General features: G+C 41.1%; 1 long non-coding RNA gene across 1 annotated transcript; it reads right to left on the bottom strand.

The window, feature by feature from the left end:
- Window positions 1-12,217: 12,217 nt before the first annotated feature.
- On the bottom strand, window positions 12,218-13,227 carry LOC113026878 (uncharacterized). The gene is made up of 3 exons (XR_003272961.1): window positions 13,157-13,227; window positions 12,871-13,008; window positions 12,218-12,691 (listed from the first exon to the last, which is right to left on the bottom strand). It is a non-coding gene; the product is annotated as an uncharacterized LOC113026878 (long non-coding RNA).
- Between the last annotated feature and the right edge of the window lie 1,061 nt (window positions 13,228-14,288).

A 14,288-nucleotide genomic window follows, 5' to 3' on the forward strand; every position in this document is an offset into this window, starting at 1 on the left:
AAAATCAGTCAGTAAAGGAGCTGCTGAAGAATTTTAAAGCAAGTTTTTATATTAGCAGTTTTACAAGAATGATATAAGAAAAGAAAAAAAAGGAAAGAAACCACACCAATGGTTAAACCATTAACTTCTTTTTCTACGGGGAAACAGGCATTCACAGTAACAGCAGGATGAGGTCTTAAAAGTTTTAGGGTCCAATGTTGGACTTAAAATGTTTTTTATATAGATCTATATATGACTTTAAAAAAACCACACAAAATCTTAAAACACAAACCACTTTCTATAGATTTGTAATGATGATATCAGCCACTTCAGATTTCCAGCTCATGGAGTTACAGACACGGGTGTGCAAACAGGGTTAGTCTTTATAACGGTCACTGTGAAAAATAATAACTCTCAGAAGCAAAGGGGAACAACAATTCGGATAATCACTGAAGGAACCTCATAGTTTGTCACTGTGTCTCTGAGATGTTACTGTACATGTGGGGCTTCTGAGGGGATCTCTTAAGCACACACAGACTTCCACTGTTTAGCACCACGGACAGCCATCTTCCATGCCAAGTAATGCAGATGATTACAAAGTGCTTTGGCACTGCTATTGAGTTAATTTCAGACCAATTCAGAGTTGCCATTTCACAAAAATACTCTCTGTAACACAGCATGTATAATGTATGTTGCCTGCTGAGGAAAAGGAACTGATGCAGACAGACCTGACAGCCCCAGGGAGTCAAATGAGTAAAGGAGAAAAGTTGATTATAAGGCTCTTAACGACTCCGCTAATTACCATTGATGCTAATTAGCTGGCGCTCCAAGTTAACTGCACAGAGGGTAATCAGTGTCTGGAACGCGACAGAAGTTAGAGTCAAACTATCATCTCTCAAACCTTCATGGGGCGCAGTAAGATGTTAAACACTCTGCTCAGAAATGTTAGCATGACATGCCCTCAAGAGAAAAGACAAAGTTTTAATTGTAAGCCAATCTGGAACTACTTTGATACATACACAAAACGTAATAAAATAATTGTGATTTGATTTATATATATATATATATATATATACTTTCTTGCTTATACTTGACCCTTATAGATATTGTTAATATGTTGATTTCGTTGCCAGTTTGCAGTCTTTTATGCTACAACACTCCTCATAACGCAGAAGGCACATCGCACCCACAAACACACACATGTCCCTTTAGCGTGACTTATGTGATCTGTAACTATATTATTTTGTGCAGTAAATCCACGTTTCTCCAGGAGCTGAGATACCAGCTTAATCTCCTCCCAGGGTGTCGACACATCAACCGATGGGGCTGATTTACTGTGGTCAGCTTCAATTACCAACCCTGAGAGCAAAAGGTATTCCTCAGGGTTTGGATTGCCATACATTTGAAGGACAATTATTTTTAATGAGACTGCTTCCAATCCATCTGCATGTGGGTTGAAGGATGCTTGACAAATCTGTCCTTCAGAGGGCCTTCTCCTCACTCTGATCTATGGTTCTGCTTCATTTCCTTGCAGTTATGCTGTGTGCAGAGCTGCTATTACTATGTTTCCTCACTAATGTAACATCTCACTAGGGGAAAAAAAGACTTTCAAGGCAGTATGGAAGAATATAGTCACTACAAAGTATGCACTGTAGAGTAGATGCATGTGTAGCAGGGGCTATATTGCCCCCATTTAAAAGTGCCACCTCTGGTGACTAGTTTGGTGACTTTCTCCCTTGATCAAGTCAAGTTGCCGTATGTCATTCCAACGTTGTGCAGTTGTACAGCACACAGTGAAGCCTGACAACAATCCTCCAAGACCATAGTGCTATATATAACATATAAAAGACAATCAACACAGGATCAGCTGGCACTTTTCCAGTTAAGGACACAGCCCAACTTGATATTAGGCATAGGAATGAGGATATAGTATAAACCTGTCAGCCCACCAGCCCTGTAGTATTCGATTTTTTTTTAGCAGTGGTAAAAGGTTGTTTAGCTAACTGGTGATCCAGTGCCACTGGGGAGGCTTGTTTAGGGTAGGATGCCTTCTGGATATTGTTGGTGAAGTTGTGCTAAAATAAACATACAATGATGGTACATACAGCTGGGGGATTGTGAGTTAATTGTTGGAGATCTAAGTGAAAAAGAACAGAGATCAAATAAGCTTCGTATAGCTCAAAATCATTAATACCATTCATATTTATACTGAACAGATGTACATAACATTCAGCAAATGATGTGTTTTTTTTGTTACCTTTGAGTTCTCCTTGACCTACTTCAAAATTGCTTGTTTTGCTTGTGATTTTTTTTTGTGCACCCACTCCTTGAGAGACTAGTGTTTGACTAAATTTGGATTATTGTGGAGAAATAAATTCTGTGGAGAAGTGGGTTTGTGGTGATTTCCAACATTTTGCATTCCTGAAATATTTCTTATTCATTCCCATCGAAGTTGCATCCAGGGTATATGTCTTAAGAAGAGCACACTGTGTCAGTATAGGTCAAAGTAACCAAACTTTGCTTTCCATTGCTTAAATAGCAGTGAGGACAGCAGTAAAACCTGTAGACTTTCAGTTTTACCTTCAGAGTATACAGAGAAAACCAGAGCAGGCACAGGCAGAATGAAAGCTCCACACAGAAGCTTCATGCTATGAGACAACAATGGTCAACCTCTGCACTACCATACCACTCTACCAGTATGTTTTAGTGTAAGTGTAAAGTTTTAAAACTCACATGTAACAGTATTCTAAATAACTGTATCGATGTACTATGTATTCTTATAGAAATGCTAACATAAGAGAAAAAAAATCCGTTAAAGAAAATATAAAGATTAATTTAACTGATACATTTGGGTTGTAATTATTAATGTCACATGCTTTTGCCACAACAGTTGTGTAGTGAAATATGACATCTTGACAATGGTATTAAGGAGCTTATCAAAGAATAATATGTGCAACATAACAAAATCTGTGGAAGCAGATTTAGCAATTCCGGTTATTATTCATGTCTTTGGGCTGAAAAACAGTTTGGTTTCATTAATTTCATGTATTCTCTCCACTTGGCTTTTATCCTCCACTGCTGGTGAGTTTACATCTCAGAAGTGGTTCTGTCCTAAGGGCTCTAAGCTCTTCCTACTATGAATGTGAGCTAGGTCCTGGGTGTAAGATCGTAAGATTGTTGTGGTGGTTGTCCTAGCCTTTCATATCCCTTGGGAACTTGTGTCTATTGGCATGGTTGTTTGATACACCAGAATGACTTTGTAGGTATGTGCAGCACTGGTTTTATCCTATTTTCGTGGTGTTTATAGTTAATAGCCAGTGAATATGTAATATATGTGTTCATCTATATACTGTGTGTTTACAGAGTATTAGTCATGTTGTTCTAAACAGAGCTTACAGTTCTATGTGATGCACCGCTGAATAACACTGTGTCTGTGTCTGTAACTCCAGCTTCAGGCTGTTCTGTTGCATTTTTTTCCACCTTCACCTGTGTATATAGTAATTAGATGCATAGCATGTGTCACACTGAGTTTTGTCTCCTGTTAAACTCTGTGATTGGATAGTGATTGAGCTGTAGCACTCTTTTATCTTCTCCTTGGTCCTCTGATGAAGAGTTCTCCCTGTGGGCTTGGCTCTCTGGCTTAATTTGTTGTGGTAAGAGAGCCTGTACTGTTGCTCTACACGGTAATCACTCAGAGCTGCTCTATCGTACACTATCAGCGCACAGACACACACTACTAATGGAAGAATAACAGGGTTGGAAAAAAATGAACTTTGCCGTCATCCAGCATCCAAAGAACACCATGTACAATAGATGAAAATTGCAAATCTAAATAACAAATTAGCCTTCGTGCTGCCAATGGCAAAGATGGTATCTGCCGTCTGCTGTCCTTTGAATTAAAGCAGGAGATCAAAATATGAGCGTGAATGAGTGAACATGGAACAGCTCCACGAGGGCTGTTCTTGAGCTGAACCACTGAGTTGAACCTGCACTGAGATTCCCCTGAGGTTGAAGCCAAAAAAGAATTTTTGACAAGCAAAGCCATAAAAAAAAAGAAAACACACACGAATGACTGGTAGGAGACCTCGGGATAGACCAACGCTGGAGCACACCGGCAATGACAGAGGACCCTCAAGCGACAGAAGGGACGCTGCACAATCTTGCTGGGGAGATTTCGGGATTTAGTTAAAGATCAGCAGAAGATAGTTGATGAACTACAGCCGACCCTGGCGGGGGTTAGGGACCACAACCAAACACGAATACCTGAAATCCATGAATACCCTTATAATAATGATAATAACTGCCTATTTTACTTTTTTCGGGAGCTTTGTGTTTGGAATTTGTGCATCACTTGGCGAAGAAAAAAAATTCTTGAGATTTTCCTGTGTTTACATTAATATTAATATTTGAAAATTAGTAAATCATTTTTTTATCATAAAAATGTATTTAGTCAAGAAAAAAATACAAATAATCAGCAAATTTTTAGATATGATCTACAAAAAAGTCAGCAAGTACGCAAATTTTACACAAATCATTTGGAGTTTTTGAGGATTTGGAGAAAAATCTGTGTATCGGTGAATCCACGAATACTGAATACTGAATACTGATTGCATTGATTAAGGATGAATTTTTCATTAAAGCTATAAGGCGTCAAATTTGGATTCAGAAAATTTGGAATTCCCTGATGCTTTTTCGCAACCCTCTCGGTGTGTAATGGCCTTTAGTTGTAACTGTTTTCTAAGATCCGCCGAGCCCAGAAAACATCACATAACCTCAATAAACTTGGAGAACATATCAGTGCGCATGCGCCAACCAGCGTGCAGCCTGTTACAGTCGCTCCTGCTTTCAGAGGGGGCAATAAAGAGGAGGTGAGGAAGGTCCAGGTGTTACTAAAGGACAAGATCAGAGAGGCTAAGGACAATTACAGGAGGAAGCTGGAGTGGAAACTCCAGCAGAACAGCATGAGAGAGGTGTGGAGAGGCATGAAGACCATCACTGGATTCAGGCCAACCAACAGCAGGGGAGCTGAGGGAGGTGAGAATAGAGCTAACGAGTTGAATCTGTTTTTCAATAGATTCGACACCACAGTGTCTGCTCACACCCCCACAACCTCACCTGTAGTCAGCCTGGAATCCAGAGCCACACCACTGTGCCAGCCTCTCTCTTCACATGGCGATGTTGCCTCCTGTGAGATTCCTGACACCCCACCCCCACCCATCACCTTCACTCAATACCAGGTTGAGATGCAAATGAGGAGACTTCACTCAGGCAAGTCTGCTGGACCAGACGGAGTGAGTCCCCTCGTCCTCAAGACCTGTGCCCCCCAGCTGTGTGGAGTCTTTCATAAACTGTTTATGCTGAGTCTGAGTCTGCAGAGGGTCCCGGTGATGTGGAAGACATCATGCCTCGTCCCTGTACCAAAGACGCCTCGTCCCAGTGGCCCCCAGGATTACAGGCCTGTGGCACTGACCTCCCACATCATGAAGACCCTGGAAAGGCTCATCCTGGACCAGCTGCGACCCATAGTAAGACCACATCTGGATCCCCTTCAGTTCGCTTATCAGCCTCGTCTCGGAACTGAGGACGCCATCATCTACCTGCTCCACAGGGGCTGTCCTCTCCCCCTTCCTCTTCACCCTCTACACCACAGACTTCAGCCACTGCACAGAGACCTCAATCTTCAGAAGTTTTCTGATGACTCTGCGGTGGTTGGATGCATCAGCAGGGATGATGAGACAGAGTACTGGGCTGTGGTCGACTCCTTTGTCACGTGGTGTGAGCAGAATCATCTGCAGCTCAATGTGGCAAAGACCAAGGAACTGATCGTGGACTTCAGGAAGACCAGGAAAAATTTGACCCCTGTTTCAATCCAGGGGGTCAGTGTTGACATTGTGGAGGACTATAAATACCTTGGAGTACACATTGACAATAAACTGGACTGGGCTAAAAACACCACAGCACTTTACAGGAAGGGCCAGAGTCGTCTCTATTTTTTGAGGCGACTGAGATCCTTCAACATCTGCCAGAAAATGCTCAGGATTTTCTATGAGTCTGTTGTGGCCAGTGCGATCCTCTATGCTGTTGCATGCTGGGGGAGCAGGCTGAGGGTAGCAGATGCCAACAGACTCAATAAACTAATCCGTAAGGCCAGTAATGTTGTGGGGATGGAGCTGGACTCCCTCAAGGTGGTGTCGGAGAGGCGGATGCTGTCCAAGATAACGACAATGTTGGATAACACCTCCCACCCACTCCATGACATGCTGGTCAGTCACAGGAGCACGTTCAGTGAGAGACTGAGATTACCGAAAAGCACCACTGAACGACACAGGAAATCTTTCCTGCCTGTGGCCATCTCCCTGTACAACGCATCCACTTAACACACTGTTTGCTGCTATAACTACACGTTTCTTTTCCAGCTATTTATTAATGAGTGACTTATGTATATATATATGTATATATTGTACTATTCTTAGTTAGCGTATTGTCTGTCTTGTTAATGTTGGTTTATGTTGGTTTATAATGGAGCACTGTAACAAAAAAAATAATTTCCCCCAGGGATCAATAAAGTATTCGAATTTTGATTCTGATTCTGATTTACCATCAATAAATATTGTTTCTGCATGGTTTGTGTTGTGGTCTTTGCTTGTGAATTATATTCTAGCTGAGTGAAAACTTGCTGCCTCTTCATCCATGTTTCTATCTATATGAGTTATCTCAACACAGAGCCAATTTAGTTATTAATAAACTGAAAACTAAAACACTAAAAAACATTTCTGCTTTGTCACTTGGTCCAATGGTTCTTCCAAAAGTCCACAAACGATTCGTATTCTCTACACTATCATCATAGCTCTGGTTCAGCTCCATTTCATTTATCATCCACCGCTCTCTAGGAAATCCCTTTTAGCTGCAACTCTGTCTACTCCACTCTTCTTTTCTCCACTTGCTTGCATAGTGACAGCCTTACATGCTGCCCTCGCATTACACAGTACAGCACACAGAAGCATCACTCCATTGAACTTGCCTGTTCAAGTTAGCAGCAGTGATCTAATTGTGTGTTCTCCAGTTGGCACAAAGCAGGGCCACTTTTGCTCACACTGCTCACTTAGTGTGAGAAACTGTTAGAGCGGCACTGACACAAAGTACAAAGTGTAGACCATCCATATTCGTACTAACAAGAGTAGAGAGCCTTGTTACGACAGTGTAAGTAGGTGTGCAATGTTAACATCTGTACGTGAGATAATGTGAGAACCCATCATGTTTGCATGTAAAGTTAAGAATTACACAGACATGCTAATATGCTGTTTTCTAATAAGTGAACCAGGTTACAAAAAATGTGCACTGTTGTCTCATCTGTATCTACAATGTGCAGTTTGACTTCTGTCAACACATTCGCCTGTATCTGTCTGTCTCTTCTTGGGTTTTACATAAGTTCAGCAAAAGGGCAGCAATTAAAATAATTTCTGTGAGTATCACAATGGAAAACACAGTATGAAGAACAGCATTTACTTTATGGAGATTTAAAACAGTGACATACTTATTAATGGATTTTCTGGGGTACCCTGGTAGGGTGAGTTCCTAAAAAAAAGTTCCCATTTCATTTCCAGCCAGGGACCTTTGTAGCACGTAGCTCCTCATCCCTCTCTGACCTCATTTCTTGCTTTCTCTCAACTTTTGTCCATCAGCGACAAGCATCGGTATCCATGAAATGAACTATGGAAACCCCCAAAAAAATAAATCTTTGTTTTTTTAAAGTATATTAAATCCCTTTTTCATTTTTAGAAGAACAGAGTATGGGTAAAAGATGCCGTACTGAACTAATATTGTGTAGGCTCTTCTTGTGATGCCAAAACAACTCTGACCTGCCACAGCATGGGCAAGACCTCTTGGGTCTACAGTACTGTCTGGCGCAGTGATGTTGGCAGTGGATCTTATGAATCCTCACAATTATGGGGAGGTTGTGTCCTTCTGTCATCCCCATGGGAAGGCAAGAATGGCCTGCAACAATGTTTAGGTGTGTGGTCTCTACATGATTGTCTCCCATCCCACACTTCCCTTAGCCAGCCTAAATTTGCATTAGTTTATCTCTATATCTGAAGTATCTTTCTTGTATAATATTGAAGAGAATAAGGCTTTAATTGGGGAGCTGGTAACATAATATCCTCTCACAGATATGGTAGATCTGTTGATTACTTAACATGGCCATTTTCACAGAGGCAGCTGTTGTTAATAGTGATTGTAGTTCTGCGCCCAGGTGCAGATAGCCATTACACCACAAGCATATTGCGCACGAGACCAGCTAAACCATGTGTGGGCCTATTTTAAGAAGGACCACATGGCCCTCAACAATCACACTGGTCAAACAAACTGAAATTCGGAGGTTAAACGTGTAGTGCCATGTTAGGTATCACCTAGTGTGAGCGTACCCTAACATTCAAATCAACTGCAGGTCTCAAGGTTTCCTGGCAGAACATCAATTGTTTAAAGATTATTGATGTAAGTCACTTCTGTCTGGCATTCCAAAGTAAGTGTAGAAATTTCAGTGGATATGATTTATTCAATGAAATCATCTACATATACAGCTGTTTCCCTATAAATTACAAAACTGCTCTATTCTCCAACTGAAGATGTAGAAATTTATTTTGTTAACTTTAAAGATAAATGCATCTTGTGTGTCATTTTCCAGACTAAACTGTTGACGTATGTCCCCAGTGAAATGGCTTTTGAGTGTCCCTCTCTGTCAGTGTGCAGGAGTGATAAGAGACCGCATGTCCTGACTGTCAATCATACACTCGGTTAGGAACAGCCTGGTTGCGTCAGGTCATAATTTAGCGATGAGTTCATCAGCTGAAGAGATATCACATCATTTCATCACGTCCTTTCATCATGAAGACAGCCTTTTAGATATACTGCTGCTGGGTGTTAACCCCAGAAACCTCACTTACACTGAAGGCCACCGACTGAACACAGCTGGATCAAAGTCTAAAACACACAGCCGGGATTATGGACATTTTTTAATCCAATGAAAACTATTCCACTATCAAAGGTACCAAAAAACTACCATTTACATCATCTTCTTAAGCTACATAAATTTATATAGTGCCTTCTTTGGCCTTTTATTTAAAAGGAATAGGTGTGACAAAACTAAAACAGTGCAGATAAAAGTGTTATTTTTTATACCTTGTTGGTATGAATAGGTAAATTGACAAGATGTGCATCTATGTCCTAGCACAGAAGAAACTGGAGATGTGGAGCTGGATTAACAGGTAAATAGGTAAGTGATTGCGCATCTGGAGGTTAGGGAGCGCTAGAGTCATATCAAGAACTGTCACCAGCTGCCACAGATAACATCGCATTGAAATTCATAGAGACTGACTGAATGTGCGGATGAAACGCTCCAGCGCGCGCGAGCATACCTACAAACACACTTCACACAAATACGCACAACACACGCTCGTAAACACGCACATCAGAGCAAACACCTACTTGCCTCCCAGCGGTTGAGATGTAAATGCATTAAGAGCTCAGTGTGTGATATGAGGCGGAAAGAGAAGAGTGCCAGCTGACACAGGTGGCCCAGAACAGAGATACAACTTATTACAGCCAATACCGAAACCCCTGCTGAGGATGGTTTCGAAGACAACAAATATGAGCAGCACGCTGGCACGGGGAAAGCAGGGACAGGAGGCAGAGAAGGATTCGAAAAAAGGAAGAAAGGAAAGGAGGACAGGAGGATGGTAGGAGAGAGGGGAGTGAGGGGGGGCAAGATGGGCAGAAGAACGAGAACTATCAATATATGTGTGTGTGTGTGTGTGTGTGTGTGTGTGTGTGTGTGTGTGTGTGTGTGTGTGTGTGCGCGCGCGTGCATGTGTGAGAGCGACAGAGATAAAGTAGGCAGGGCAAGTTGCCCGTTGTCACTCTTATACCTGCATTGAAATGGTGTCAGGAACTCAAAAATATATATACCTCCCACCGCACACACCTACACACACATTAAATAGCACCCTCTGCGACAGAGTGTGTAATTGTAAGAGAAAGACTTATTGTGCTTCGCTGCGGTTGTGGCAAGTTTCCAGTATTCAGAGCCGGATAAGTGGTCTGCTCTTTTAGGCTGGTCTGCAATCTGACCACTCTGCTATTTATAAGAGAAAGAGAGTGAAAAAGCTGATGATGACACTGATGATGGAGAGAAAGACAATGAGAAAAAGAGGAGGTGAGGAATAAACGTGGGGTGGGGGATGAATAGGAAGATGTGCAGCGAGATGATTTGTAAATTGAATGTCTTCTATAAATCTCCTCTAATGCAATTTACCACTGCAGGGAGTGAGGAACGGAGAGCAGAGGGAGAACATTAAAAACACGAATCGTGATCACAAGTCAATGGGAGAGTTCCACGATGCCAGTGATGGTTGTTGTCCTACACCTACCCCCAATAAGCTAGCAGCAGCAAGCTCTCACATGTGAGCTTTTAATATGTGATGACAGGCAGATTATATTGTTAGATAATTATCATAGCAGAGACTAAATGTTTTTCTTATAGAGTCTATGTATATGTCTATGCACTAAATAGAAGTGAAGAAGTTAATTGAAAAGGGAAGGGAGGGTGGAGCACGTAAACAAGAATGAACAGCTTGTAGAACTCGGGGAACATATATAGATAAGAACCAGAAGGAACGTGTTTGGAGGTGTGGTCCCGCTCCTGAAATTCCGATACTTTATCTCCAATTATTTAGCAGCATTTGTCTTTGCTTCCTTCTAGAGGAAGGAAGTCAACAAATCACTGATGGCCATTTCACTTGGCATACGTCTTCCACCACACTGGGTGCCACTCCTGTTGGATAACAACAGAAAACTAAGGCTATAATTTGTATGGGCTCACTAAATTTGGACAGTATGGGCTGGTCTGATGAGTCTTAATTTTTCAGTCACTCAGATGGTAGGGTCATAATTTGGCAAAAACAGCATGAAAGAATGGATCCATCCTGCCTTGCATAAGTGGTCAGGCTGGTGGTTTCTGTAAGAATATTTAATGATTATTTTTGGGGGCTACTTATTGCCAAGTGAGCAGCCTTTTGAAACTATATGAAGAATTAAAGTGTTTCTGAAGATAAAAGGAGGGTTCATCCCAGTAGTAGCAAGGTGTAACTGATGAAGCACAGCCTACAGCCTGTACATACTTATAGTTATAGAATATTCACAACATACTTCATACCGTGTACATTATAACATACCATAATAGACCCATTTCTGTAATATACTTACATATCTATATTATTGCTAATATATATTGTAATATATCTATATCACTAAAGCACTTCTGGATGGATGCAAACTGCATTTCGTTGCCCTGTACCTGTGCATGTGCAATGACAATAAAGTTGAATTCTAATTCTAATTCTAATGAAGTGGCCAGTGAGTATATTTAAGCACTGTTGAATTATAATTAATGTCAGTGGACAATGAGAACTCACAAGTCAGATCAAATACAAATCTCTCAAAAAGGTTGATGACCAAAACCAGAATTATATGAACCTTTTCCAAATTTCCAAATCTTCCCAAGATTACAATTCTTTGAGTATTATACCTCATCCATACAAAATGTTTCTGCTACAGCGCACAGATAATCTGCCAGAACCCAAAAGAAATGTCAGAGGCAAATAACTGTCTTTTCCAAGAACGTATCGATCATATTAGAAAATGTGATTCGCGTCACAGGATTAACCTCTCATATTCTCACAGTCTTAACTTTTTAACAATACACAGCTACTCAGAAAATCCCAATCTTACAATGGTAGAGGAGTTTGGTTGAGCTTGAGAGATCCCAAGAGAATGTGTGGGAAGATTAAGAGCAATTCAAAAGACCCCTAGAGAAGAACCACAATGTGACCTTGCCTGTGGAAGGGATTCTGGAGTCCCATCCTGGAACGAGGCTTGGAGGAGGACCCGTGGGGTCTGGTAGAGCCCAATCCTGATAGGTTGTTTGCACCATCTGGAAAGATTCTCTGGTGCACAGTGGTTTAGACAAGGCTCGGTGGTGGATGGCTCGGTGGCCTGACCTCCAGTAAATCTAACAACAATCTGTACCTCATCATACGCCTCAACATCCATGTGATCCATTTTAATAATATGAGCACTGCAAATGTGATAGTAAGGGAGTCAGAAAATATGATAACATATAGATGTAATATCCTGTGTTGCTTGTTTTCACTGGATTTATTGTCAATAAAATCCTGACAGTTGGTGATGTGGCTCTGCCTGACTATCCATAAATTATAGTCTATTATGGCAGTAGAACATAGCCTCCATTTCCTTTTTCCAGCTTTTGATCTTCAGCACTTCTTTAATGTTCTCATGACAAGTTTACTAACTGACAATCCTGCCAACATGCTGTCAGGAGCAAAACACAGTACTGAAGTTGAAATCATTAGCTCATTAAAAATAGAGCCAATATGTGTGAAATTACATGACGTGGGCAGGATTTTTGAGGAGAAAAAAAAAATCAGCTGTCTTCAGTGTAAATAATGCTGCATCCTATAGTTACTTCACTGTACATGAACGTAGCATTGATGAAAGGGTTGATGACGGGAGGTGGAACGATTGTGGGGCAGCCTGCGTCAATGCTGTTACGGCGTTCCAAATAGCATTTCCCCGGGGACTCTATTTCCAGGGCAGATACACACTGCTGATTAAGACGCTGATCCTAGTATTGATGCAGCTGTAAAATACAAGACAGTTCAACAAATATCGATTTAGAAGACACTCACACATACAATAATGCGTACACTTTACAACACACCATTAAATTCACACACAAACACAAATGCTTACATGTGCATAAATCCATATGCTCAAATATACAACTAACTGTAAAAGTAACATACATGATTACCTCACCTACCACACACAGACACACATCCGATAGATTGACCTGCGCCGTACCCAGCTTGGATCCCCAGCTGCAGATCGATGAGAGGCGAGGCTGTAAATTGTGAGTGAGAGGCCTGAAGGTGAGCTGCATTATGGGGGAATCTCCTGTCACAGAGAATAGTGTTTACTGTCCATACGCTTATCATATCTATGAAAGCATGCATGCATTTATGGATGTCAGAGGGGATACTTTTACACCCGAAGCTTGCACACGCCTGCAAGTATACAATAATGCATTGTGAAACTCAGTTACCCCTGGTATGTGCAGAACAGATGTGTGTTTAAAAGATGACAGCGATGGTTGGTTTTAGTCATGGCTGTGAGGTTTCTGACTGGTCCTCTTTTCTTCTTCCTTTCATCTTCTGATTCTGTAATTAGTTGATTGACCTCTTGATGTCAGGGTCTAATTAGACATGGTAATTAAGGATTAAACAGGTCAGGAGGGAGGTGTGCGTGCATGTATTTGTGTGTGTGTTGAGAGCTGAAAAGGACGGTCGGGGTTAGTACGGGTGCTTGAAGTGGGCCGATAAGGGATTTGAAGGGCAATATGGTGCTTTTAGTTTTAGGGCACAGGGAATTGCTTGTGCTTCTTGGTAAGTAGTTGTTTGTCTGCGCAATCAATGTAAGATGGATGCCAGACAAATGTAAACAGTGTTAATTAAAAAGTAGCACTGTCCTAAACCTCTACAATTGACATCAGTGAGCTGACATAAGCAATACAGTAAATAACTGCACTATATTTCTGGAGTAGTTTGCTCAGCTGGCAAAATAAGAGGGGATGGGACGATGTCCCTCTGAGCAAATCGTACCAAATCCTTTATACTTGTCGTTTGCGCATTAGATGAGTAAATAGAAACACTGTTAAATTGTACCTCGAAATCAGCGCTCAAATGTAACGTACCATTTAAATAAAATTAATTAAACTATAGAAAAGGAGTAGGTCACACAGACAATGTGGGAAAACAACAAGCACAATAGACCAGAATAGTGATTCAAGTAACAGTAATTAGAAAACCACAATAGAATCTACAAAATGAGTTACCTCATGCATATTCCGAAAAGGAAAATGAGGGGGTTATGATAACAATAGACAAATCCAAACAAAACACCTGACAATAGCACAGGATATGGAGGTTTTAAATAATCCCGTAGACACTCATTGGACCTTTTCTCACTAAATAAAATAAGGTGCCACGATGCCATTTAGTGGCATCGTGGCACCTTAAATAAAGGACTTGTTTCTTTTATTTAAGTCCTTTGGACTTAAATAAAAGAAACAAGGACAAGGTGAGTGTATTTGTATGGTTTATGTCATGAACGTGAGTATCTGTGCTTTTTGTCATTCTGTGGACCGAGATCTTCCTTTGCTCTTAAACTCGTTGTTC

This window comes from Astatotilapia calliptera, chromosome 7 (genome assembly GCF_900246225.1).
Source record: "Astatotilapia calliptera chromosome 7, fAstCal1.2, whole genome shotgun sequence".
NCBI lineage: Eukaryota > Metazoa > Chordata > Actinopteri > Cichliformes > Cichlidae > Astatotilapia > Astatotilapia calliptera.